Source organism: Marmota marmota, unplaced genomic scaffold (genome assembly GCF_001458135.2).
Source record: "Marmota marmota marmota unplaced genomic scaffold, marMar, whole genome shotgun sequence".
Taxonomy (NCBI): domain Eukaryota; kingdom Metazoa; phylum Chordata; class Mammalia; order Rodentia; family Sciuridae; genus Marmota; species Marmota marmota.
In genome coordinates, this window is record NW_025999949.1 from 3,691,352 (window position 1) to 3,716,874 (window position 25,523).

At 39.6% G+C, this 25,523-nt stretch overlaps 1 protein-coding gene across 2 annotated transcripts in view; it reads right to left on the reverse strand.

The window, feature by feature from the left end:
* Positions 1-25,523, reverse strand: part of Ncald (neurocalcin delta) — a 403,438-nt gene that overhangs the window by 269,583 nt on the left and 108,332 nt on the right. For both annotated transcript variants that reach the window (XM_048801936.1, XM_048801935.1), the window contains exon 2: positions 18,204-18,253. The gene's annotated coding sequence lies outside the window, so the exon portion shown is untranslated. The remainder of the gene's footprint in view (positions 1-18,203; positions 18,254-25,523) is intronic.

A 25,523-nucleotide genomic window follows, 5' to 3' on the forward strand; every position in this document is an offset into this window, starting at 1 on the left:
TGTCAAAGTTTTGGCTGTAGCTGGTTCTGCAATTACACATCTCTGGTAACTGCCCTGGCTGGGTGGCTTCTGCCCCCCTGGCCTCTTCCCAAAGAGTAAAAGCTTTTTACTGCAGAGAGTTCCTGGTTGCTTTAACAACCTTTAGAGGGTCCCTTAACCCTGACTACACCTCTGTTAAAAATACTTTGTTAAATCTGTTAGATTTTCTCCAGAATCCTACAGAATGTGCCTTCTATGTCCCCCCAGATCCCTGATTGACATGAGCTCAACTTGAGGCATAGAGTATGCTAAGTGCCACTCAGGTAAGGGAAGGTCTCTCTGTACATGTTTTTCAGCACTAGTGAGCTGTGTCTAGACTCTATCCCTAGCTTTGGAAGAACAATAGGTGTTGAATTTTAGTGTCTGAGAAGCACCAGGAGAGCTTATTATAAATGCAGATTCAAGAAAAACTAAGAAAGTATCAGAGATCTAAGAAGACTAAGGAGATACGACAATATGACAATTAAATGTCATACGATGGTCAATCTTTTTGTGTGTGTGCCGGGGATTGAACTTAGGGACTTGTGCATGTGAGGCAAGCATTCTACCAACTGAGCTATTAATAAATAAATAAAAAGGATTTGTATTAAAAATAAATAAATAAATGTCATGTGATATCCTGGATTGAATAGGAAAAGGAAGCAGCAGGAAAACTGAAGAAATCTAAATTGGCTGTGGCTTGGTTGACATTATTGTGTCTATTTTTATTTATTAATTTGGACAAATATATTACGGTTATATAAGAAGTTATCCTTAGGGGACAATAGATGAAGGAAATATAGGGACTCTCTGTACCATCTTTGTAATTTTTTCTGTAAATATAAATTATTCTAAAATAAAATGTTTATTAAGGGGAAAAGAAGAGAAGATCCCTGGACCCCTTAAATCCAACTAAGCAGGTGGTCTGAAGACAGAATCTTGAAAAATATAGCCCTGAAAAACTTAGAAAATATTAGCTCTGGTTGAGATAAGGATGGAAGTAATTGTTTAGTGATGCTAAATTACAGAATAATTACTTGACTATTTAAAGAAAAGAGCCAATTGAAGCATTGTCAAAGTTCACTTTCTCTTCCAGTTAATTAGAATGATTCATCCCTGGACCAGTAGCTGAATTTAGTTTCTTACATAAAAACACTTGAAAAGGTACAGGTAATTATAGAACTAAATGAAGAAAACAACAGTAACATTCTTCCACTCCTTCCTCCCCCTGAGACCAAGCATTTTTGCAATGGATCCTTTTAGCCCCCCTCCCAACTTGGAGTTTCCAAAAGAGCAGAGTCAACCAACCAATCTGTTGGATGGTATTCTCCTCAGCCTTTCTGTAGTGGGTGTTCTGTTTCTCTGAGTGGAGTTTGAGCTCTCTGAAGGCAGGAGTTATATTTTCAGTTTCTCCTTTGGTTTTTTCCTACAGCTTAGTTCAGTACCCTCCAACCAGTATTTTGACATTCACACATGGACAGCTTATGTTTCCCCCTTTATTCCCAATTTTTGGCCCATTTATTTTAGCTATAATTCTCATAATCAACATTTTCTGTGAAGTTGGAATATATTATGATAGGAGGACAGGCAGAGATGAACATGTTGGTGTTATTGTTATTCCCATTTCTTAACAAAACTATTTGCTGAGCATCTACTATGTGCCAAGCACTGTTCTGGGAACTGGGGGTCCATCATTGAATGAGTTAGCAAGATAACCTCTGCCTACAAGGAGCTTAAAGTCAATCAGAGAGACAGACCAGTAACCAGATAATTCCAAAATAAGCTACAAATTCCCCCTTCCCATCCTCACACTGTCCATCATGGGCAACTTGAGATACGTAAAGATGCACAAGTTTAGAGATACCTTGTATAAAATGAGCCCTGAAGTTAGTAAAATTGCACTGTATTAAGAATTTTGTTGAATAAGTAGATTTTTTATATTCTTGTTTATTAAAAAAAGGTAACTGTGAGATGATAGATATGCTAATGGGTTCACCATAGTAACCATTTTACTATTTGTATCCCATAACATCATGTTGTAAGCCTTAAACCTACTCAAGTCTAAATTAAGTTCAAGTTCAAGGTCTGCCTCCTGGTAAGAACTGGATTTTAAAAGAGACATTCTTGAGCCTTCAAGGAGTAAAAAATGTGCCAGCTCAAATTATATGGCTCTGGGATATTGACTATTTTAAATTAAGGAACATTAAAAAAAAAAAATAGCAGGTGCAAAAAGATCACTTTGACCCTTATACTGTTTCTTAAAAGTAGGAGATGAAATTCCCACAGGGAAACTGTCCTCCCTATTCCACAAAGAAAGTCTCATTCTTATCATCAAGGACAAGAAGCTGAAGTCCAGGGAAATCCGTACAGAGGGATTGTGTCGAGCTGACCCTGGTCTTCCTTGTGGCTTCTCTGCCCATGGACTGGCCTAGCCCACGCCCTTCAGCCTCGTTGCATTACACAGTTTCTGTTCTCTGCCCCATTGACTGTATGAGTGATTGACTTTAATGGCTTCTTTGGATTTTTATTACCTTATTGAGTTTCCTGTATTATGTAAAACTTGCATTAAATAAATTTGTATGATAAGCCAGGCGCAATGCGCATGCCTGTAATCCCAGCCGCTCAGGAGGCTGAGGCAGGAGGATTGCAAGTTCAAAGCCAGCCTCAGCAAAAGCAAGGTACTAGGCAACTCAGTGAGACCCTGTCTCTAAATAATATACAAAATAGACTGGGGATGTGGCTCCGTGGTTGAATGCCCCTGAATTCAAACCCCGGTACAAAAAAAAAAAATTGTATGATTTTTTCTTGTTCATCTCTTTTATGTCAATTTAATTCTCAGAGCCAGACAGAAGAAAAGGGGGTGGGGGGGGGACTCTGAAAGAAAAAAGGTAAAATTTTGCTTTCCCTGTATATCCTCCATCCCTCACTTGAAAAAAGACTATAAATATATATATATATATTTTTTTTTAAAGTTCTGTCTCCCTGCTTCAGGAGGGTCTGTTACCCCTTTGTAGCTCAAATAACAATGAATATAAAAGTGCTTTGACCCTTCCAAGTGGTTCAAGCAAAACGAATGAATGATTTTAAACAGTCTGCCTATGAACTCCAAGGCCGAAAGCTGGTAAGTCTTTCCATGAAGCAGAAATTTCAGACAATAAAAATTTATAAAAAGCAATCCTTTCAATGATCTAAGCTCTGTTGCTTTGGAGTTAGAAATTAATGAGAATTAGATTAACATCAAAGAACTGTGTCCCTAGAGAGAAAAATATGGCATGATCTCACTCGTGTGAGGAGACTGTGTCTGTGTGTGTGTGTGTGTGTGTGTGTGTGTACACGCACACTATCATACCAGAGATGGAGAATGTGATTGGGGGCACGGGATAGGGCGAATGAGAAGTAGGTCAATTACAAAACAGCATATAGGTAGGATGAACAAGTTTAGAGACATAATATGCAAAATGATCACTGATGTTAAAAAAAAAAAAAAAAAACCTGCATTGTATTAGGGATTTTGTTGAATAAGTAGATTTTTGATGCTCTTGTCAAAAAAAAAAGAAAGGTAACTGCGATAATAGATGCACTACTCTGCTTCACTATAGTAACCATTTCATTACCTATGTGTACCTTATGACATCATGCTGTAAACCTCAAATATACACAGTAAAATTTACTTAAAGTACAGAAACAGGACTGTATCAGAAGGGGAGAGGTCACTTGGAAAGAAAGCAAACCTGCCATTTTATTCCTGGTAGGCCCATTCTTGCTTCAGTCTCTCTGAATAAACAGGAAGCCTCAATTACTTCAACTCTGAAATTTAAAGGGATTTCCTAGCAAGGGTCGTACACATTTCTATTTTATTCCATCAGAAGCTTCCAAATCAGAGACGAAAGAAAAGCTGCTAGCAAGCAGTGCTAGGGTGTATAAGCCATTGAGCGGTTTTTGGCAAATATCTTATAAAAGATTACGCTTGAGAGAAGTTTTGAAAATCAGATTTCCTGCTTCAGATAAATATCATTTCTATTCTCAGCATATAAGGCAGAGAATGTTCCATCAGAGTAGTTTACCATTTTTTCTGTCTGGAGAAGTCGATGAGTTCCTAAAGACTGTCTTTGGATGCCATGGTAACCACATGATTCTGGTCAGGTCTGTCGTGTCTGGAGTACAGTTTAAGAAATTTTAAAATGCTACCTGAGAAAATATGCAATGGAAACAGTCACCACTGCTTCAGTACAAACTGGACATAGGACACACTCACTTCAGGTACACAGGGTTTAATGCTCACGTGTTCCTAGCACTTGGGCGACCAAATGAATACGAGACACTACCTCGAAGGACTCAGGGTGTGTGGTGCCCGGTGATCAGCAAGGGAATCACTAAATACATAAGAATGTAGAATAATTATGACATCATAATGTTGTAGTTGTTTTTCATTCAATTTTTTAATTCAAATTTTATTCTCTAGTTTTCACCATGACTTCTACAGTGGAAGTCCTTCATGAGGGTGACGTTGGTTAAATACAAACACAAGAAAAACTTGATGCTGAGCAGGAAGATAGTAATGGGATCAGAAAGAAGCTGAAGTTGCTCAATTGAGCCTTCAAATGCACTTAGCCTGAAAGACCAGGAAAGTAGAAGGAGAACCGATGGCTTATACAAGGGAACAGCATTTTCAGTTTCCCTGGTAAGGCAAAATCATATTCACCATGTGGAACCTTCTGAGGTCTCCCTAGACTGTCTCTCTAGAGATAATAATTTCCCTTCACTTGAAAGTTTTATAAGTCAGTTTCCCATTGCTGTGCCATAATACCCAAGGAAAAGAACTTAGAGGAAGAAAGATTTGTGTTGGCTCACAATTTTGAGGTTCTAGTCCATGGTCAGTTGACTCCATTGCTGTTAGGCATGTGGCGAAAGAAACATCAAGGCAGAAGGGCATGATACTGCAAAGCTTCTCACCTCGTGGCAGCCAGGAAGGAGAGAGAGAGAGAGAGAGAGAGAGAGAGAGAGAAGATGGAAGACTGGGGCTGCACAAGATATAGTCCCCAAGGGCATGTCCCAAGATCTCACCCCCTTCAATTTGAGTTTCCACCACCTCTCAATAGTCCACTCAGTTATGAATTCATCAGTGAATTAATACATTGATGAGGTCTGAGTCCTCATGATCCAATCACTTTCCTAAATTTCTACCTCTGAACAATCCTGAGCAATGGGGACCAAGTCTTCAACACATGAGCCTTTGGAGAACATTCTAGATCCAAGAGTAAAATAATTATTATTTGATGGGCACTTCATATTCTTCACTGTGGTGTGTTTGGTTGTGTTTTTATCATCTTAAGATCATATCAGGAACTGCTCTGGAGACACCATATACATGAACCAGTGAACATCTCAATCATTTCTATATTTGAGAAATTTGATCACTATAACCAAATGATTTTCATAAATCCCATGAATGAGCTGAATTTCTTCAGGAAATACTTTGGAAGCACACACTTGAGAATCTAACTGAACCAAGAGATGAAAGAGATTAAAAAAAAGAAAGAAAGAAATGACACAACCACATCAAGGTTTATAGCAGCTCAATTCATAATAACCAAACTGTGGAACCAGCCTAGATGCCCTTCAACAGATGAATGGATAAAGAAAATGTAGTGTATATATACAGTAGAATAATAGCCCTAAATAAGAATGAAATTATGGCATTTGCAGGTAAATGGATGGAGCTGGAGAATATCATGCTAAGTGAAATAAGCCAATCCCCCCAAAAAACAAAGGCTGAACGTTTTCCCTGATATGCAGATGCTAATTCACAATGAGAAGGGACAGGACAGCTAGGGAAAAATAGAGGTACTTTGCATTAGGCAGAGGGGAGTGAAGGAAGGGGAGGGAGTGAGAGGGTAGGAGGGAGAGTAGAATGAACTGTACATTATTACCCTATGCACCTAAGGTCAACACATGAGCCTTGTAATCAAGACCAGTGTGATTACAAGACCAGTGTGATTCTGCAACATGTACAACAAGAAGTTATATTCCATTTATGTATGATATTTCAAAATGCATTCTACTATCATGTATAACTAATTAGAACAACAACAACAAAAAAGAAATGTCATGTCTGGCCCTTTTTTATCCTTCAGCTGGGGAGCCAAAGACAGACCCACAGAAAACACAGACAATACACATTTCTTCTCTCTCTTGCCCACTCTCCATTCGTTGACATCATGGAGTCCTTCTTTAGCTTCTACCTACCCACCATGGCCATTATCACTGCATCCATCTTTATGACTAACCCTCACCACCACTTACACACACACACACACACACACACACACACACCTTGCTCTCCCTGTGTAACCTAGAACACTGTGATCTTGCCATAGAGTCCTCAATATCTGCTAGAATGTAGTTCAATGATAGATGCTTATCATGCACATGGCCCTGGGTTCAATCCCTAGCACACCATGTAACAAACCAAAAAGTAAGCATAAACACGTCTTATATACCTGTAGTCCAAGTTATTTGAAAGGCTGAGGCAGGAGGATCCCTTGAGCTCAAGAATTGTTAAGACCCCAGTCAAAAATAAATAAATAAATAAGGAACAGAATTCTCAGTATCCTTGTTCTTAATCTTTCCAACTCTGGATCAATTGTTTAGTCTTTGTTCTCTATATCATTGAGAACTCCAGGAGAAAAAACACGAAACCTCTTAGATACCTGGGTCATGAGAGACCAGTTAAGACTACTAACCTCCTAATTAGAATGTAAGTTCCTTGAGAACAGGGTACAGTTAACCCCAGGGCACCCCAGCAAGATCAATAAACCTTTGATGGTATAAATTAATCCCACAAATAAGAAACCAGAGGGATCAACAGTCTTTGACAAATAATCTAATTTTTAAAGCATTCATACCTAGATGTTTAGATGAGGATAAATACATGAAGTTTGTATGTGCTATTCCAAAATAAAGCATTCAAAAAAGCAGCCCCAGAAGGGCCTGCTACCTGTGAAACAACTAGTAAAAGATACTCTCTGGACTTCAGAGTTGTAAAACTCTTCAAACTTACAACTCTAAATGGTTTCTAACTTAAGAGTGTCTTCCTGTTAGTGGAAGCAATGGCGTGAGATTTCACCATATGAAACCACCTCTAGAGCTTCACCAAGTAGGAGGAGCCATCCTCGGGTCATATCTATGTTTCCTCCATGGAAAAAATAGAAGAATCTCTCCATCCATGTTAACCACAAAAGCAAATGCTGAAGGATCCTGTAATATTTCATTTTAGAAAGGGGAAAGTTAACCTTCCATCAGGGCAGTGGCCACCGTGAGGCATGAGGTTTCCGGGGGACCCTGCTGCCTGAACAGGAGGCCCCAGGGAGTCCTGGGTACTTTGAGCCCACGTGGGAATGTGGAACACTCTTTCTTTAAGCCAGGGGCAAACCTCCTCCCTGCTGACTGGGGACCACTGCTCTGCCAAGCAGATCTCTGGAGGCTGTGAACCTCGTAAGAGCTTGCCAAGAGCACACCAAATGTTGCCCGATTCTCCTATCAATGTAATAATATCTGACAAGAGGCTGATTGGACAGCACACAGTGTCATTTCCTCTAATTAAGGAACTCTCAAGAAAAACTGAAATAGCCATGAAGCACTGTCAGCAGAGCAATCAGCGCCCACAATTAGCTGTCAACTCCAACTCCTGGGCTGAGCATTTGTGGGGAGCCGGGCCAGTTGTTATGAGTTTCCAAATCAGCACTGCAGCAGGAGTCAAAGATGACAAGGACAGAGAGAGGGGCCAGAGACTGCTGCACACCAATGGCACCTGCATCAACCTCCTCTGGTGAGGGGACCGGCAGGGTGCGTCACTGCAGAAGTTGCTGCCCGGTCCTGTGAGTGCCTTTGATTGCTTGTTGTTGCGAGGCAATGCAGAGATCTAATGAAGAACACTACAGCCAGCTTCTCCAGCAGCTGGATATCTGCTGGCTGCAGCCTGGGCTGTTATATGTCCTCAGTGACCTTTCTTTTCCTGGAATAATTCCACCCATTCTTTAAAATCTATAAGCAGCTCCTGCCCTTCTCCTTTATGTGAGCTTCAACACACATGAACTCTCCCTTTCTTAGCTTCCCTATTACCATCTATAGCACAAGGGCATTACTAGCAGGAGTTGAGGAGATAGATAAAGCAACAAATAGAACACGATTGTCACAATATGTAATAATATATAACAATTAGCAAATGATACCCTCACACATGCATACAAAAGAATTATTAGGAGGAACATCATTTTTCCTTCCCAACCATTTCTGCCTGGGCACATGAAACAAAACTGTCTCCTGGAAACTATTAGAAGATAATTCCTCCCTGTCACTAAATCCTTTCACCCCCAAAGGAGTGACTTCTTGAATTGTTGAGATTGAGTATGGTTAAGTGCATAGAGGTCTGGTCACCCTTCCTTCTGTTTCTGCATTTTTTTTCCCATAAACATGATTTTGGCAATAAAAGCAATGGAGAGCTCAACTATGGTAGAACCTCTTCATAATTTTAGCTCATTCTCCGACCTAGGATCCCTGGTCACAGAGCTAACCTGTGGCTCCCTGTTGGCCCAGCATCTGCATTTAGTTCTCTATCCACAGCAAACCTAACCCTGATTGCTCTGCTGCAGGAATCTGCCCAACTTAAAGGCCCAATGACCAGTCTCCCCTGTAGATCAAGGTGACCTCTGAGATTAAAGCAGAAGTCATTGGCCAGGACAGACAAGTCTTTACCAAACACACAAACGAAAAGCATGACCTCGTGCCCTTCTCTGGTTATTTGCTTGGAACACATATGTGATGGTCACAAAGTCAACAAGATACTTTAAAACAATTTAATGATATTTCCAGAAAACTTGACTTCCTGTCTCTTGCTAAATGGGGAAGAGGGATGTGTTTAGAAGACCTGAGTCTAAAAGGAAAAGGAAAGCAGAGGCTAGCTAATCCTACCTTGTGGCCAGCACTTTTATGGAACCAAAGGAAAGAGAATAGCTTAAGAATTGGGATAGATGTAAAATTAACCTTCACCAAAAATTGAGAAAACTATCCTTTGAGCAGCCCCCTCCCATCATTCCAACACATAATGCTTAAAGTTAGGAAGATTAAAAACTTGAGGGCTCTTGGCAAGGACCTGGATAGAAGAAGGGGTTCTCTTGCTAGGACCCTGTGGGCTTGGTTTAAAAGCATGAAAAGCAGCTTCATTCAAGAACCTGTTTTTTGAGCAGACACCAAGATGGAGAGAGGGAGACCTGCCTCAGGAGGCAGACTGCATAGGTGTCTTAGTCTGTTTGGATTGCTATAAAAAATACCACAGAGTGAGTGGCTTATAAACAACAAACACTTATTTCTCATGGTTCTGGAGATAAAGGTGCCAAAAGCTTCAGTGTTTGGTGAGGGGGTCTTTTCCTAGTGCATAGACAGTCCTTGCTATGTACTCACACAGTAGGTAAAGCACACAAGTTCCCTCAGTCTTATTTTTTAATTTTTTAGCACTTTTTAAAAAACGTTTTTATTAGTGCATCCTAATTATACATTATAGAGGGTTTCATTTTGACATAATCATATGTGCATAGAATATAATTTGCTCCATTTCAGTCCCCACGTAGCACTTTAAAAAATCCTAGATTGATTTCCTTTGCAATTAATGGTTTCCTAGCAGGTGAAAACTCAAGACAATAAACCTTTTAAAGTATACAATGTGAGAATATTAAAGAGATCCATTAATGCCGAGAATTTTTGAGCAGCTGAGGAAGACAACCTGAGCCGCCTTTGCTTATGGTAAGATATTCTAGGTTTCTCATCGCAGGGAGCCTGCTGCATTGTGGGTAATTTCCCTTAGAATTTCCTCAGGCTGCAGGTGAGGTGGCACAGGCCTATAATCTCAGCAGCTCAGGAGGCTGAGGCAGGAGGTTCACGAGTTCAAAGCCAGCCTCAGCAATAGCAAGGCACTAAGCAATTCAGTGAGACTCTGTTTCTAAATAAAATACAAAATAGGGCCGGGGATGTGGTTCAGTGGCCAAGTGCCCCTGAGTTGAATCCACAGTACAAAAAGAATGCCCCAGGCTTCTTTTTAAAGGCATGAATTCCATTCGTGACAGCTCCACCCAATTATCTAATCACCTCATGAAGACCCTCACCTCTTAATATCATCACTTGGGGTTTCAACATGTGCATTGGGGGTTGGGGAGTTGGCCAGACATTCAAATCCTAACCACAGGTCTAGAAATCCTTTTAAGAGGAAACACCAGGAAAATCACTGCTAGAAGAGTCAAGGTTTTAGAATGCTAGGAACACAAAGCTCAAGGAGGAAATTAAAAAAAAAAAAAAAAAAAAGCTTTAAATATTCATAACCATGGTAATTGTTCAATTAAACTAAGTTGAATAATTTAGCTATAAAATGCATTTAAATTCATTAATTTTGTGCCTTGTACCTCAGGGTACCCTTAGAGTTATCTTCACAATATTTTGATAGGAAAATTTTAATCTCATTACTTAAAGTAGAGTTGGCTACAAAAAAAAAATTGAAACCGTGATTATGTAAAACATTGCTTCTCAACCATTCAAGTGCGTATGGATCACTCTTATCAATCTTGTTAAAATGCAAATTCAGATTCATCAGGTCTGAGCTGGGGCCCCTGATTCTGCTCTGAGCAGATGCTGATGCCATTGAACCCAAGTGTATACAAAAGTAACCAAAATAGTTCTGGCATCATATGAAAGTATAAATTACTGGGACAGAGGCAGACTTCATGGATCAGCTATGCCTTTTATTCAGCAGTGGAGTCAATCCGTCAGGCATCGGATGGGCTCACTTTCTGGGTAGAAAATGGCCCCAATCACAGAGGAGATATGGGTTTATATAGGTTGCACACTGGGAGATTAACTGACCATTGAAGATTTTAGCAGAACATATCAGTTGGGGCATTCAGAAAACATGTTATAAGAATCTGAAATTTATTTTAACTGGGCAGAGTTATTATAGGACAAGAATAGAGAGTCCATTGCACTGTCACTGGGAAAGGATGTATTAGGAAAGGATCGATGTTATCAGTGCTTCACCTGCTTCCTCCCTCCCTCTTCCCAGGCCACTGTTTTTGGGGGTTGTCATTTCCATTCACCAAGACCACCACTGGAGTAACAGTAACATCAAAGGTTAAATACATCCAAGCTGGAAGTCGAGGGAACCACTCCTGAGATGGCAGGGAACCAGGAGGATCTGTCGGAATTAGTGATACACTCCTTAGTTCCACAGACCTCAGTAGTCCTCTTTCTAATCCTTTATTTCACACTCCTCTTCTGGGCACTTCTCCAGGATACCTGTTCTGCTGTCTCTTTGTCTTTTTCATTTCCCTCTCCTGAAGGCAATTCTGTCAGGCAGAAGCAAGTCTTCCTCTGTCTCTCACCCCAGACCTCACATTAAGATATTCTATATTGTTCAATTCCTGCCACTGAGGCCTGTATTGCCTGGGAGGAAAAAAAAAAAAGACTGGGAATGATTGGCCAAAATGTATTGCTATAATATGTGATTGTAACAACAAATCACACCATTATGCACAACTATAATTCACCAATTAAAAATATGAAAAAAATTGCCAGGCGCAATGGCATATGCCTGTAATCCCAGCAGTTGGGGAGGCTGAGGCAGGAGGATTGTGAGTTCAGAGCCAGCCTCAGCAAAAAGCAAGGCACTAAGCAACTCAGTGAGATTCTGTCTCTAAATAAAATACAAAATAGGGCTGGGGATGTGGCTCAGTGGCCAAGCAAGTGCCCTGAGCCCAATCCTCGTAACCACACAGCCCTCAAAAAAAAAAAAACCAAAAAAGAAAGAAAATGTATATATAAGAAAAAAGAAGGAAAAAAAGGAAAGTCAAATATAGCCAACCCAAGAAAAGAATAACATTTTAATCCTCTCTGTTTTCCTACTAAGTTTTGGATTATAGTTTTCTGCTTTCTTTTGGTTCAGCTTTTATTCATTTCTGACTGGCAAATTTATTTGCACCAAAACTTACATCAGTGACTCTTAAAATGATGCAACACAGTTTGGCATCCACTTAGACTGTAGAAAGGCACCAAGAATATCAGTCTCATCCTAACAACAAGAAAAAGCTACATAATCAACAAAATCATAACTTGTATTGAGCCCTTCAGAAAGCAAGGCCTCAAGGCAACCAGGGGAACTAATTTGCAAATAGTGATATGCCTCTCCAAGAGGAAACAGGACACATACAGTGTCACTTCTGGCAGGGCATAGTAGGAAGAGGTGGCCATCATAAATGCAGACATGAGAAAACAGCTAAACTTTAAATGAGTTTTTAAAGGACAAGTGTGGGCTAGCAAGGCAATGTAGAATCCCTGGGAACCTCAGAAGTATGAATTCAAACTCTCTCTTTCTCTCTCTCTCTCTCTCTAGCTTTTTTTTTTTCCACCTGTCTGCAATGGGTGCTCATGAGAAAGAGTAAAGGCAAGGTCAGGGACTGGAGAATGCTTCCTTTAGTGGGACACAGGCAAGAAATTCTATCAATTTTTCATAATTTTATTTCAAAGTAATCCACAGGTTTCAACCACTGGACAAGGAGCAGAAAACCTCCCTAATTCCCATGTCAGAGCAAAGATCCTTTGATCCTTGGAAAAGGACAGAAGCAATAGCCTGCCATCTGTCCCAAGGAAGAACAAGAAACTCTCAGGTCCAGAATCCTGCACTGACACAAACAGGAAGTCTGCTCTCACTGAGAGAGGGGCAGGAAACTCTCTCTCACCCAAGATACCCCACAGATACAAGGCAGAGATTGACCACTATAAAGAGCAGGAAACTGACAAAGCTCAGCCCCAAGGCCCAGATATAAAAGGCCTAAGACTGAGGTTAACCAGAAGAACTGAGAAACCATCTTCACAGCTTTGCACTGAGCAATGACCAAGAGCAGTCTACTGCTAAGAGATAGTACAAACACAGAGAAAGAGCACATCTGTGGAGCAGGTGTGGAAGATCATCTGGAAGCAGGTGTGGAAGATCATCTGGAAGCTGAGGATGGAGTAGAACATTGACAGTTTGTTATACCAAACAAAACTCAGCATACGGCAACTCACTGGAGAAATCTGAAGTCTTGTACACTTCAGTTAACTACAGAAATTAGAAGCACAACCCCACCCAAACTCACTACTAACAAATAACATTGCCAAAAACCAACAAGATTGACTCAGCCTCTGTCAACAGCCTTACAGAAGGAGAGATATATTCATTATTTAATTTATTAACCAGTATTCTACGAAGAGGGACTCTAGAGAATGGGAGAAAATCTTTGCCACCTGCACCTCATATACAGCATTAATCTCCAGGATATATGAAGAACTCAAAAAACTGAACACCAAGAAAACAAATAACCCAATCAATAAATGAGCAAAGGTGCTGAACAGATACTTCATAGAAGAAGTAATAGGATAGGTCAACAAATATATGAAAAAATGTTCAACATCTCTAGCAATTAAAGAAATGTAAATTAAAACTACACCGAGATTCCATTTCATTATAGTCAGAATGGCAATTATTAAGAATTCAAGTAACAATAAATGTTGGTGAGGTTGTGAGAGAAAAGGTACACTCATACATTGCTGGTGAGAATGCAAATTGGTGCAGCCACTCTGGAAAGCATTTTGGAAAACTTGAAATGGAACCACCATTTGACCCAGTTATCCCACTCCTCAGTATATACCCTTAAAATCAGCATTGATGCTTCCACATCAATGTTTATAGCAGCTCAATTCACAATAGTTAAGCTATAGAACCAACCTAGGTGCCTTTCAATAGATGAATAGAAAAGAAAATGTGGCACTTACACACAATGGAATATTTCAGCCAGAAAGAAGAATGAAATTATGGCATTTACCAAGAAATGGATGGAACCAAGGCTATCCTGCTAAGTGAAATAAGCCAATTCCAAAATACCAAAGGCCAAATGTTCTTTCTGATATGCAGATGCTTACAATAGGTGGGTAGGGTAGGAGAAGAATGGAGGTTCACCAGATTTAACAGATGAAGGGAGGGAGGATAAGAATGGGAAAGACTTTAGAATGAACCAGACATAACTTTCTTATGTTCATATATGAAAACACAACTAGTGTAACTCCACATCATGTTTAACCACAAGTTATACTTCATGTATATATGATATGTCAAAATACATTCTGCTGTCATGTATAACTAAAAATAGCAATTTTTTTAAAAAACAGTGTTCTATGAACACTGCCTGACCTTTAATTAAAATTACAAGATATTCAACAAAACAAGGAAAATAAAAAACAACTCATTGTCAAGATCAAGCAATCAACAGAACTAGACAGAGAGATGTCCCAGTTATTGAAAGAATCAAAGACTTTAAAATATCTATGATTAACATGTTAAAGACTCTCACAGAGAAAAGAAAAATGATAAATTGCAAGAAAAGATGGAGAGTCTCAGTAGACAGAGGAAAACCATGGGAAAGAATCAAATATAAATTCTAGAAGTAAAAAGGAAATATTGGAAGTGAAGAATTTCTCTGACAGTCTGATCGGTAGACAGGAATAGTTAAGAAAGGAGTCAGTAAACTGAAAGACAGTCAATAGAAATTTTCCAAACTGAAATCCAAAGGGAAAGGAGAACTTAAAAAGAGGGAGAGAGAGCTGGTAGTATAAGACCAGGCTATAAATAGTGATATATGCATGTTATTAGAGTTCCAAAGGAAGGAGAAAAAGAGAAAGGTGAAAAGTGATTAAAAGAGGAAAAGGACAGGTTTTTTTTTTAGCATGTAGTACTAGAAAATTTAGTCATTCATATAACATGAGTAACTAAATGATTCATATAACACAAATAATGTGAACTTTGACCTTTCCTCAGACAATACACAAACTTACCTCAAAATGAACCAAATAACTGTACAACTTAACACAGTAAAATTTCAGCAGCATATGAAAAAACTTTAGTTCCTCCTTAACTTCTCTTGCACTTGGAATTATGAGTCTTTGTAATTTTAGCAATGAGAATTAGTTTTTAATATTATCCCATTATAGTTTCAATTTTACATAAAATGGTGTTGAGCATCTTGGGGAAGTGTTTTTTTCAAATCATGCACCTGTTTTTAAAATTAAATGCCTTCATATTATGAAACTACTATGGGATGTATTTTGTATACAAACCCTTTATCAAATATGTGTACAATTTATAAAATAAATAAAATCTTTATACCCTCGGTTTAGCAAGAATTTCTTAGGACACAAAACTATTCCTCCATAAAAGAAAAAAAATTATAAATTGAACTTCATCAAAATTTTTAGATTACTGCTCTTTGAATAACACTTTTTATAGCATGAACAAACAAGCTGGAGACTGAGAAAAGATATTTGCAAAGCACATATTTAATAAAGGGTTTGTATACAAAATACATCCCGTAGTAGCTTCATAATATGAAGATGTATGATTTTAAAAACAGGTGAATGATTTGAAAAAAACACTTCCCCAAGATGCTCAACACCATTTTGTGTAAAATTGGAACTACAATGGGATAACATTAAAAATTAATTCTAATTTCTAAAATTACAAAGACTCATAATTCCAAGGGCTGGAGAGTCTGTGGAGGAACTAAAGCTTTCATATACTGCTGATTGGAATGTAAAATGTCATGGTCACTATGAGAACAGTTTGGGTATATTTTTTAAATAATGTTAAACATGTCCTCACTACAGTTCCAACGTGATGCAGTAAATCCACTCCTAGTAAAGGGCTAATTGGAAGAAGAGGTGTGTCTGTTTCTGAGTTTCAGAGAAATGAAAAGGCATGTCCGCACAGAGGCCTGTTCATGAATATTTATAGCAGCTTTCTCCACAGTAGCCAAACTCTGTAAGTAACCCGAACATTTTTTAATTTGTGAAGGGATAAGTGAAACATGGTTCATCACACAATAGAATTGTACTCAAGAAAAAAGGAACAAACTATTGGTATTTACTACAACATGGATGAATCTCAACAAATGTATGCCAAGTGGAAGAAGTTGAAATGAAAAACTATGTACTACACAATTCCACTTATATATTCTGGGGACAAAAAAGGAAAAATGGAGGGACAAATCAGATCATGGTTTTTAATGGCTGAAGCTAGGGAGAATGGATTGAGCACTAAGGACCACTCTTTGGGGTGCTGGGCATAGTCTACATCTTGACTGTGGTGGGAGTTGCACCACTGTATATATTTGTTGAAACTTTCCAAATCTTGTCTTTTAAGAGAGTAAATTTTACTGGGTATTAATTAAAACTCAGAAAAACTAACCGAAATAAATGAATATGATAAATAGTGCCTTGGCAAAAGAATGGACTTGGTCCACTAGCTACCCACATAGAAAAAAAAATTAATCTCGACTCTCTATCTCAGACCATGCATAATGAAATGGAGTCTACATGAATTATAGATTAAAATGTAAGGGTAAAATAACAAAGCTTTCAGAAGAAAGCATAAAATATCTTTGTGATCTTGGAATAAGGCCAAGATTTCTTAAATAAAATGTAATAATACTAACTACAAAGGAAAAAATTGATCCTTGACACTATTTTAAAGGAATTTTCATTCCTTAGAAAGAGAGTAAAAAGGGAAATCAAAAAAGAGGATATATTTGCTGTGTGTGTGTGTATGTGTATGTGTGTGTGTGTGTGTGTGTGTGTGTGTGTCTGTGTGTCTGTGTCCTTCCAAGGTCTTATGTCCAGAATACATGTCATTTAAAATGTCTATAATAAAAAAAATATAACTTAAATAAGAAAGGCAACTCAATTTTTTCACATTTTTTAAAACATTTGAAAGTGCTCAAGATATCCAGTAGTCAATTCATCTATGAAAAGATTTGCAGCCACATTAGTCTATAAGGAAATGCAAATTAAAACTAGAATGTTACACTACAAAATACCCACAGGAAGCATTTCAATGAAAGTAAGTAAATAAATAAAAACAGAAAATATCTTGTATTAGAAAGAACATGGAGAAATTAGAACACTCATGCACTCCTGGTTGGAGTGTAAAATTTTGAAACTGATCCAACCATCTCGGAAAACTAATATTATCTTCTAAAGCAGACCATGGATCCTAAGTCCCAGAAACTCCTCTCTTGCACACATAGCCAAAAAACATGCACCAATAATCAAAAGTGTAACAACAAAACTGACTTGAGAAAAAAATACTAAAAAAGTCATAAACTCAATCCATAGGTGAGAACATCAGGCCCAGTTTTACTGTCAAGTTCCACCATACATTCAAATAGCAAGTAATTGCAATATTTTGAAAATCATTCCTGATAAGGAAAATACTAGAAAGAAATTTTTAATTCAATCTCACTTATGACTACAGTTTAGCAAACTACATATAAACATATAGCTAAATATAGAAGAATAATATATTATGACCAAGTTGGTTTTATCTCATCATTGCAAGTTAGATTCGGTTTTTTTAAAAAAAATCCATAAATATAAAAAAATAACACTTAAAGATGAAAAAATATGTCATCTGGTCATCCCAGTAAATACAGAAAAACATTTAACAAAATTTAGTAAACTAGGAATAAAAGAGAAACTTGTTATTTTCATACCAGCGATTAAATCCAAGGATGCTTTACCACTGAGCCACATCCTCAGGCCCTTTTAACTTTTATTTTGAGACAGGGTCTTGCTAAGTTGCTTAGGTCCTCCCTAAATTGATGAGGCTGGCCTTGAACTTACAATCTTCCTGTCTCAGCTTCCGGAACCATTGGAATCACAGGTGTGAGCCACCACCCCCAGCAAAGAGAAACTTCTTTATCTGATATAGAATGTTATCAAAATACCTCCATCAAATGAGTGTACCATCACTAATTTATTACACTTTGGCTAATGTTGAATATTTGGATTCCCTTTCTTCTTATTTTGTTGAATATTTAGTTTCCCTTTCTTTTTATTTTGTTGTTATAATTTAGGGTGGAATGAATATCTTTGTGCGTGTTCATCAAATTGCCTAACTTCTTAATGCCTCTGATTCCTCACAGATAGGATACACCTAACACAGCAACTAACTCATATGGGTATGAAAAGGGTTAAATATAACATTGCATTTAGGTCTTAGGGAGGCAGGAAAAAAAAGTATGGCTTATAAATCTGAGAAACACTTGTTCTGTATTTACCTGGTGGCGGATCTCCCACAGCACACCAAAGGCTCAAGTCAGATGTCACTCTGTCAAAAAACAAAGAAAATCATTATTTTAGATTATCAGGAACTAAGGATATACTTACTATCTGAAGATCGCAACCAGTGGTAGGACTGTCACCTGCTCTAGGATTCCTGGGCATCATCTGACACTTTCTTCCATCCCATCCTCTAGCCCTCTAATGCGTGGAGTGTGACCCTGCCGTGGTCCTCTCATCTGCCTGGGATCTACAGCACTTCATTTTTGCCACAGCCTGGGTGATAATTTTAAAACTTGAGCAGGACACTCTTCTCCTGAAACCCCTTCCACAATTTCCCCTGACCCCTTCCATGAAGGACAGACTCCTTGCCATGGTTAGAAGGCCCGGCCTCCACTTCATGCTCCTGACATTCATTCCTGTACCACTCTCTGGGCTCCCGCTGCTCCAGTGGTCCTTGAGCTCTCCACTCCTGCACTCCCTGCTGTCGCATGCACTTCTCACTCTGCCAGCCCTGTCCTTCCCCCTTCCCCACTCCCCTCCACTGGGCTCACTCCCATGCATCCTTCTGATCTCCACCTAAGAGTTGGATCAGCTGCTGCCCTTGACTGTTGGACTCCCTGTGAACATACCCAGAAGGCTGTACTTTTCCTTCTGTAACACCATACCTGCAACGCGTTTACTCAATCTCTCTGGTCTCCACTGTGACAAGGAATCATCTCTGTTCTCAGCTGTATCCTCCATGCCTAGCCCAGCAGTAGTCTCCCAGAAGACACTGAAGTCCTCATTGAGTAAATCCTTAGCTTTCCAACTCATCGTTTGATTCACACTGACAATTTCATAGGTGTCTCACTTCAATACCATATTCATTGTTATGATTCACTGATCAGAAGCAATGTATTATATACACAAAGAAGAAAATGGCAGCACATTGAAATGTGATAGAAGGCTAAGACGATATTTTTAATGCTATACTTATTATTGCTTTTTTTAGACATGGTGTTTTATTTTGTCTATAAAATGGAAAATATGAAAATATAAGTGAAATAAAATTGGGTAGGTATTTCCATTTAAATTGGTGTCCCCACAGTATTGTCCTCTATGCTTATACTCCTCAAGAGTATAAGTGGTATGGCATTTCTTACAAGAAGGCTCAAGGATTGTCTTTGGGACTTTTTCCTAAGTTTACGACATCTTTGAATAAGTATTGATGTTGGCAAGAAAATCTTAGTAATATGTGTCAACAATTTGATTTCAGCCTAAGACCCACATTTCTTTCTCAATCATTCTATGCATCACTGACAGAAACCATCAGGGGCTTTACTTCATACACACAGAACAGTAATTTCACATAAGGACAGGCATTGCCACTACAGAGACTCTACAGAGACCTTTGCAAAGTTAACAAAAGAAGAATGCAAGTTCCCTCCCCCGCCCCCCCCCACACAGACCATATTCACTCACATGTGGTTAGAGGCATGACCACAAATTTTTATTCCTCACATACTGGGTGGGGGACAAATCAGCCCACATTCCTGTAGCTAAGCCCTGGCCCTGGTGCTTCCTGTCCAGAGGAAGAAGGCATTTCTGACTTCCCACTACCCAATGGAGGACAGCAGTCTCCCTGAGGAGTCTCTTCTATTTTTTTGTCCTATTAAAAAATGTTTAAAAGCACAGTTTTTTTGATAAATTTAAGTTTCTCGCAAACCTATCATCACATTAGAACAGAAAGCCATAGTGCCAGAAGTTTCCTAATCCCCAATCCAGCATTTCAAGACCTCATGGGCTCGGTTTTAAAGACTGAAAAGTGGTTTGAAAATAAGGAGTAAAGGGAGAAAAGCCAATAGAACTCTCTGTGACTCTGTTTCCTCATTCGTAAAATGGACATATAGGACTGGATGATGTATTAGTTCAGGGTGGCAGCAGGAAAGAGATGACATACTCATGAGTGAACTTCAATGAAGGGGACTATTTAGAAGGAATGAGCAAGATTAAGGAAATCACCATGGGGTGGTGACATGGGTGCCCACCATGGGCCAAATCAAAACAGAAACCAAAAGACAGAGAGGCCCATTGGTGTAGTTCAAGGAGATAAGCCTCCCAGGGCCCAGAACAGAGTGGGGAAGGAACAGATTGGATTTGAAAAGATGAACAGAGAACATGCAACACACGGAGTCCCTGGGCTGCCCTGGAGCTCCGATTCCCTGTGAGTGTTTTGATGCAGAATCCAGCTTTGGTTACAATTCACAATAGCCAAACCATGGACCAGCCCAGTTCTCCACCAATGGATAAAAGGATAAAGAAAATGTGGAATAGATACACAATGAGGTTTTATTCAGCCATGAAGCAAAATGAAAGTATGTCACTTACAAGAAGATGGATAAAACTTGAGAATATTCTGTTAAGTAAAATAAGCCAAGCTCAGAAGGTCAAGGGTCGTATGTTTTTTTCTAAATGTGGAAGCTAGAGGGGAAAAAGAAAAAGAAAGGTGGGGAGGAGGGATCTCATGAAAATCAAAGGGAAATCAGGAGAATGGAGGTAAGGCAGAGGGAGGAGGAGGGCAAGGGGGGAGTGCTGGGGAGTGATACCAGCAACATATATACCTGCACTCACACCCAGGCCAGAATGATTATTCCATGTTAAAAATCAGGAGTTATGGAGTGCTCATTCCTAGGACCAACAGAGGTATGAGAGTCTTAAATTAAAGAATCAAGAGGATCCTATTGAAAGTTATATTGTTATACTATGTGCATGAACTAATATGTAACAATACATCCCACCATTTTGAACAACTATAATACACCAATAAAACGTGGGGAAAAAAGAATAAAGCTTTGCTGTGGCAAGAAGAAATTTCTGAATATTTATTCCCAAGATTTGAGCAAAATCCACCAGGATACAGCTCCTCCTCATTGAGTGTGCTTAGGTCAGAGAGCAGCTCTTACTCTCTGCTCTCAGAAACAGCTCCCACCTGTTCACTCAACAGTCCCTGCTTTGCTTTAACGGAGCTCTTACAAATGTGGGATTCTGTTGGGAGCTACTAATTGATGTTTCTCCCCCATCATCCCTTCACTTTTCCAGAAGTGGATCAGTCTGTGTTTGCTGCCTTAGAAAACAAGTTTCCAGCAGAAGTGGGGAGGGGAAAGGCTTTTGACTGTAAGCCAGGCCCTTAATGGGTCAGAAAATGGACATCACAAAGACCTGGAGAAGTATTCACCCTCCCTGCACTCACACCCAGGCCAGAATGATTATTCCATGTTAAAAAGCATGGACCTCATTGACATTTCAGTTCCTAAGAAAAGAATTCCCGAATCCTTTCTTACCAATCCAAGAGAGTTAATGGTAAGCACTACATGTGTTGTTTCCTCATCTCACAGCGCCTTTTAAAAATCTCCCATTCTCTCCCTTAACTGGGCCAGTACTCCAAGTATCACGTGCCCACCATGGGCCAGGAGTTATGGTGTGCTCATTCCTAGGACCAACAGAGGTATGAGAGTCTTAATTTAAAGAATCAAGAGGATCCTATTGAAAGTCCATTTGAATCCACTGCTGCTTCTCGGAAACTTCTATCATCCCCCACCCTAAAATCCCAGCTGTGGTGCCTGCCAGTTTCTAGCATCTCCTGACTTGGAGAGGAGGTGCCCTGCTCCAGAGCACGTGGGGTTTTGCGGAGCTCAGCCATTAGAGAGATGTCATGCTGTGCTGTGAGAGTGCTCTTAGAATAAAGAGGAATCACACTGGGCTAGAACGAAAACCATTTGGAAAGAAACAAAAATAAGTTTTCAGAGAAAAGCATGTGTTTGCTTCCTTCCAATGAGCCAAATTATTTCCAAGAGGCTTTATCAAGTGAAGGAAGACTCTTAACTTCTGATAAACAACACAATAAATGGAGGAGAGAGGCTGCCATCCCCACTATTCTGAAAAGGGAGTCCAACTGGGGCAGAGAGGTCAGTATTGAGCCAGCTGGATGACCGTGGCCACACTGCTTCACCTTTCTTTCCAGATGAGAAATATCCTAACCGCAAAAGTGCCAGAGATGCCGGGCACAGAGGTGCACACCTGTAATCTCAGGAGGCTAAGGCAGGAGGATCTCAAGTTCAAAGCCAGCTTCAGCAATTTAATAAGGTGCTAAGCAACTCAGTGAGATCCTGTCTCTAAATAAAATACAAAATAAGGCTGGGGATGTGGCTGAAGGATCAAGTGCCCCTGAGCTCAATCCCCAGTAATTCCCCCAGGGGAAAAAAAAAAAGCCAAAAAAAGATAATTATAATTATCAAGGTCCCTTCCAGCCCTAAGAATAAATGACTTTCAAGCTGGGAAAGGGATTTTCAAGTTCAGAATCCAAGGATTTGACATTGAAAAATGAAGTAAAGAAGGAAGAACTGCCGCGATCAGCCAACAAGGTTCTGGGCTGACAAGAGGAAAAGGAAGCCCAGTGCAGATCTTGTTCTCCTGGTGTCTCAACACAGCCTTGGTGCATCTCCGCTCAGAATGGGCTATTGCACGCATCTCAAGAACGCCCTTCCATAAAAGGGCTCCTCCCATGTGGCTCCTCTGTAACATTACACAGAGCAGCTCTGCCGCCGCAGCTTCACTCCGCTCTGGACTCAACTTTGGATGAAACTATCCCAACTGCATGATCCGTCAAGTGTAAAGTCTAATCTTTGTTGCTTTTTTGCCAGAGTCCTTAGAAAGAAGAAAGCCAGATGTTGAACTTGTCTGTTTCATGGGAAACTGGGAAGCAAACAGAACGCAGCAAGGCTAATTGTAATATTTTACAGTTTTTGAAAAGCCACCATCTAAACATACCAGAAAAAACAAATTTTCAAAACTGACAAAGTCGAATGTCTCTTGAACACCAAAAAAATAAGCCTGTTGTGAATAATTCTGAATAAAGCAATCTGTCAGTTGTAAAATGCAAGTACTTCTTTATAAATAGTTTGCGTGCTTCCAACTCTCTCAATAAATACCATGTTAACATATGAAAAATATTCAGAGAGAACTCCATCAACTTCAGAAAACATTAACTTCCGTAACATCAGGCTGGCTCTCCCAGAAGCCCTTAGCACTTATCAGGGGCAAATCAAACCCATCATCCCTTGCCCAAACCTGCCGCTCCTCTACCTTCTGCTTTTCCCTCATCACAGAAGCCAGGAGCCTGGGCATCCTAAAATCTTCCTCCTCATCATCTCACCAATAACCAGCTCCCGTAGATCGTGTCTACTGAACATCTTGGTCTCCTCTTCTTCTTGTTGCCACTGCATTAGGTCAAGCCTTCATCCTCTATTTACTAAAAAATTTCAAATCTTCCAGCCTTCCATGCCTTCAATGAATTTATCGAGACTTGTGATTTATCTTTCTCAAATATGCATTTGATATGTCACCCTGTTTATAGCCACTCTTCAAAGTCTCCCTATTGCTTGAAGAAAGAATTCCAAATTCAGCATGGTGAGCTTCCTCACGCCCCATGCTCCAGCTTATGAAATTGCTTATACTTTTCCAATTATTGTGATATTCAGGTCTTCCTGTCCTAACCAACCAACTCCTCCCTGTTACACCTGCAAAAGGATCCATCTTTTAATTTCCCTTCTGTCAAGATAAAAACTCCTTCTCCTGGGTCCTTTGTGAGCTGTCCCTTGTCTCTCTTCACCTGACACCAACCTCCTCCTCCACTGCTCATCTGTAGCTGGCCCAGCACTCTGTAGGTTCCGCTTCCCTCCTGAGCAAAGTCATTCCTGAACTGAGGAGGCCCCTTCCCAACTATCTTCACTGACCTGACTTGAACTCATTCTTTAAAGAAACTTTGGGATTCAATGTGACTCCCTCAGAGAGACCTTCTCAGAAGTATTTCTCTCTAAAAGGAAACAGTGGCTCGTCGCCCACTATTCTTTTCCTCTGCTGTATTTATCACAACTGATGGCTATATATTGATGACCATGGTTATTATTTCAGAGCTCATCACCCTCAATGGACACTCACCTCTGTGGAATACACCTACCACTTAATACAAGTTTTTAAATCAATGAATGGCAGCTCCAGTCCCCTTTCTCCATGGATAGTTTTCTGCTAACTTTTACCAAGCAGGCAGAAGAGCCACTGTCCACCTTGCACCTCAGCTGTGCCCTGAACAGACTTATGCACCTATGATGTCTCCTGCAGCTCCCATGTCATTCTTACTAGACTTTGACCTTCATGTAGACAAAAACCAAATTATGTCTCTGAAGCATATGGATCCTTAAGGTATAACAAAAGGGGTGCAGAAGAAGACATATTTCTATAAGTGTCAGTTTTTTATAGGTAGCAGCAGCATGATTGTGTACCTGGACTTCCATTCTAGATGTTTTTGTTTTTAATCAAATAACAGATATGAACCTACTGTGCTTATTTGCTTATGGGACAATTCTAGCTGGAATAGGGGAAAGGGAACAATTATATTACTTGGGTACTGGGTACCCTTTCTATGCCAGTGGTCCGTCCTCAAAATCTAGCACAGCACCTACATATTATAGGTGCTCAATAAAAGTTTGATGAATGAATGAATAAAGGAGCTAACAAAAATAAATAATAGGGGCTGGGGTTGTGGCTCATTGGTGGAGCACTTGCCTTGAACATTATGAGGCACTTGGTTCGATTCTCAGCGCCACATAATAAATAAATAAATAAATTCTTATCCTCAAAGAATTTACCACTTAAAGAAATAACAGCAGACAGATCAAAATTTTTGAAATCATTATGGATGTCTTCTTATATTAGATTGAACCAAATGAATTTGTTGCTTCTGTAGCACAGTTTCATCTGGGCGCATCTAATATTTATGTGCAGCAGGAGACATGCATACATTTCTCCATTGTGTTTACTGTAAGTTTTAGCCATTTGCAAGATAATTTGCAGTACAAACAACCTGCAGTATATAACCAGGACCAGCATTTAACTTGGGACATTATTCTGGCTTAAGCCTATTGCCATGTAACAATTACTGGTATTTCACTATTATAATCATATTCTCTATAAATATTTTACCATCCCAAGTGTTCCAATTTGGATGATAAAGCTCTGTGAGCTGCTAAAATCCTCTTAAGATTTCCTAAGACTTCAGAGCAGAGCCATAAGAAAGCTCTGTCTCCTTATGGACAGATGTTTTCTCCTTTGAAGGTAAAGGAGTGCACATGGTCAGACCTAACTGCTGCCTATCCTTGGGGCCTAGACATCCCAGGGTGGGGGTCACACTCAGGGAGCCACAGACCAAAAGGAACTAATAAGTAAGCATAATCTTTTCTGACTCCCAATGCATACCAAAGAGGATCTGATACACAACCCAC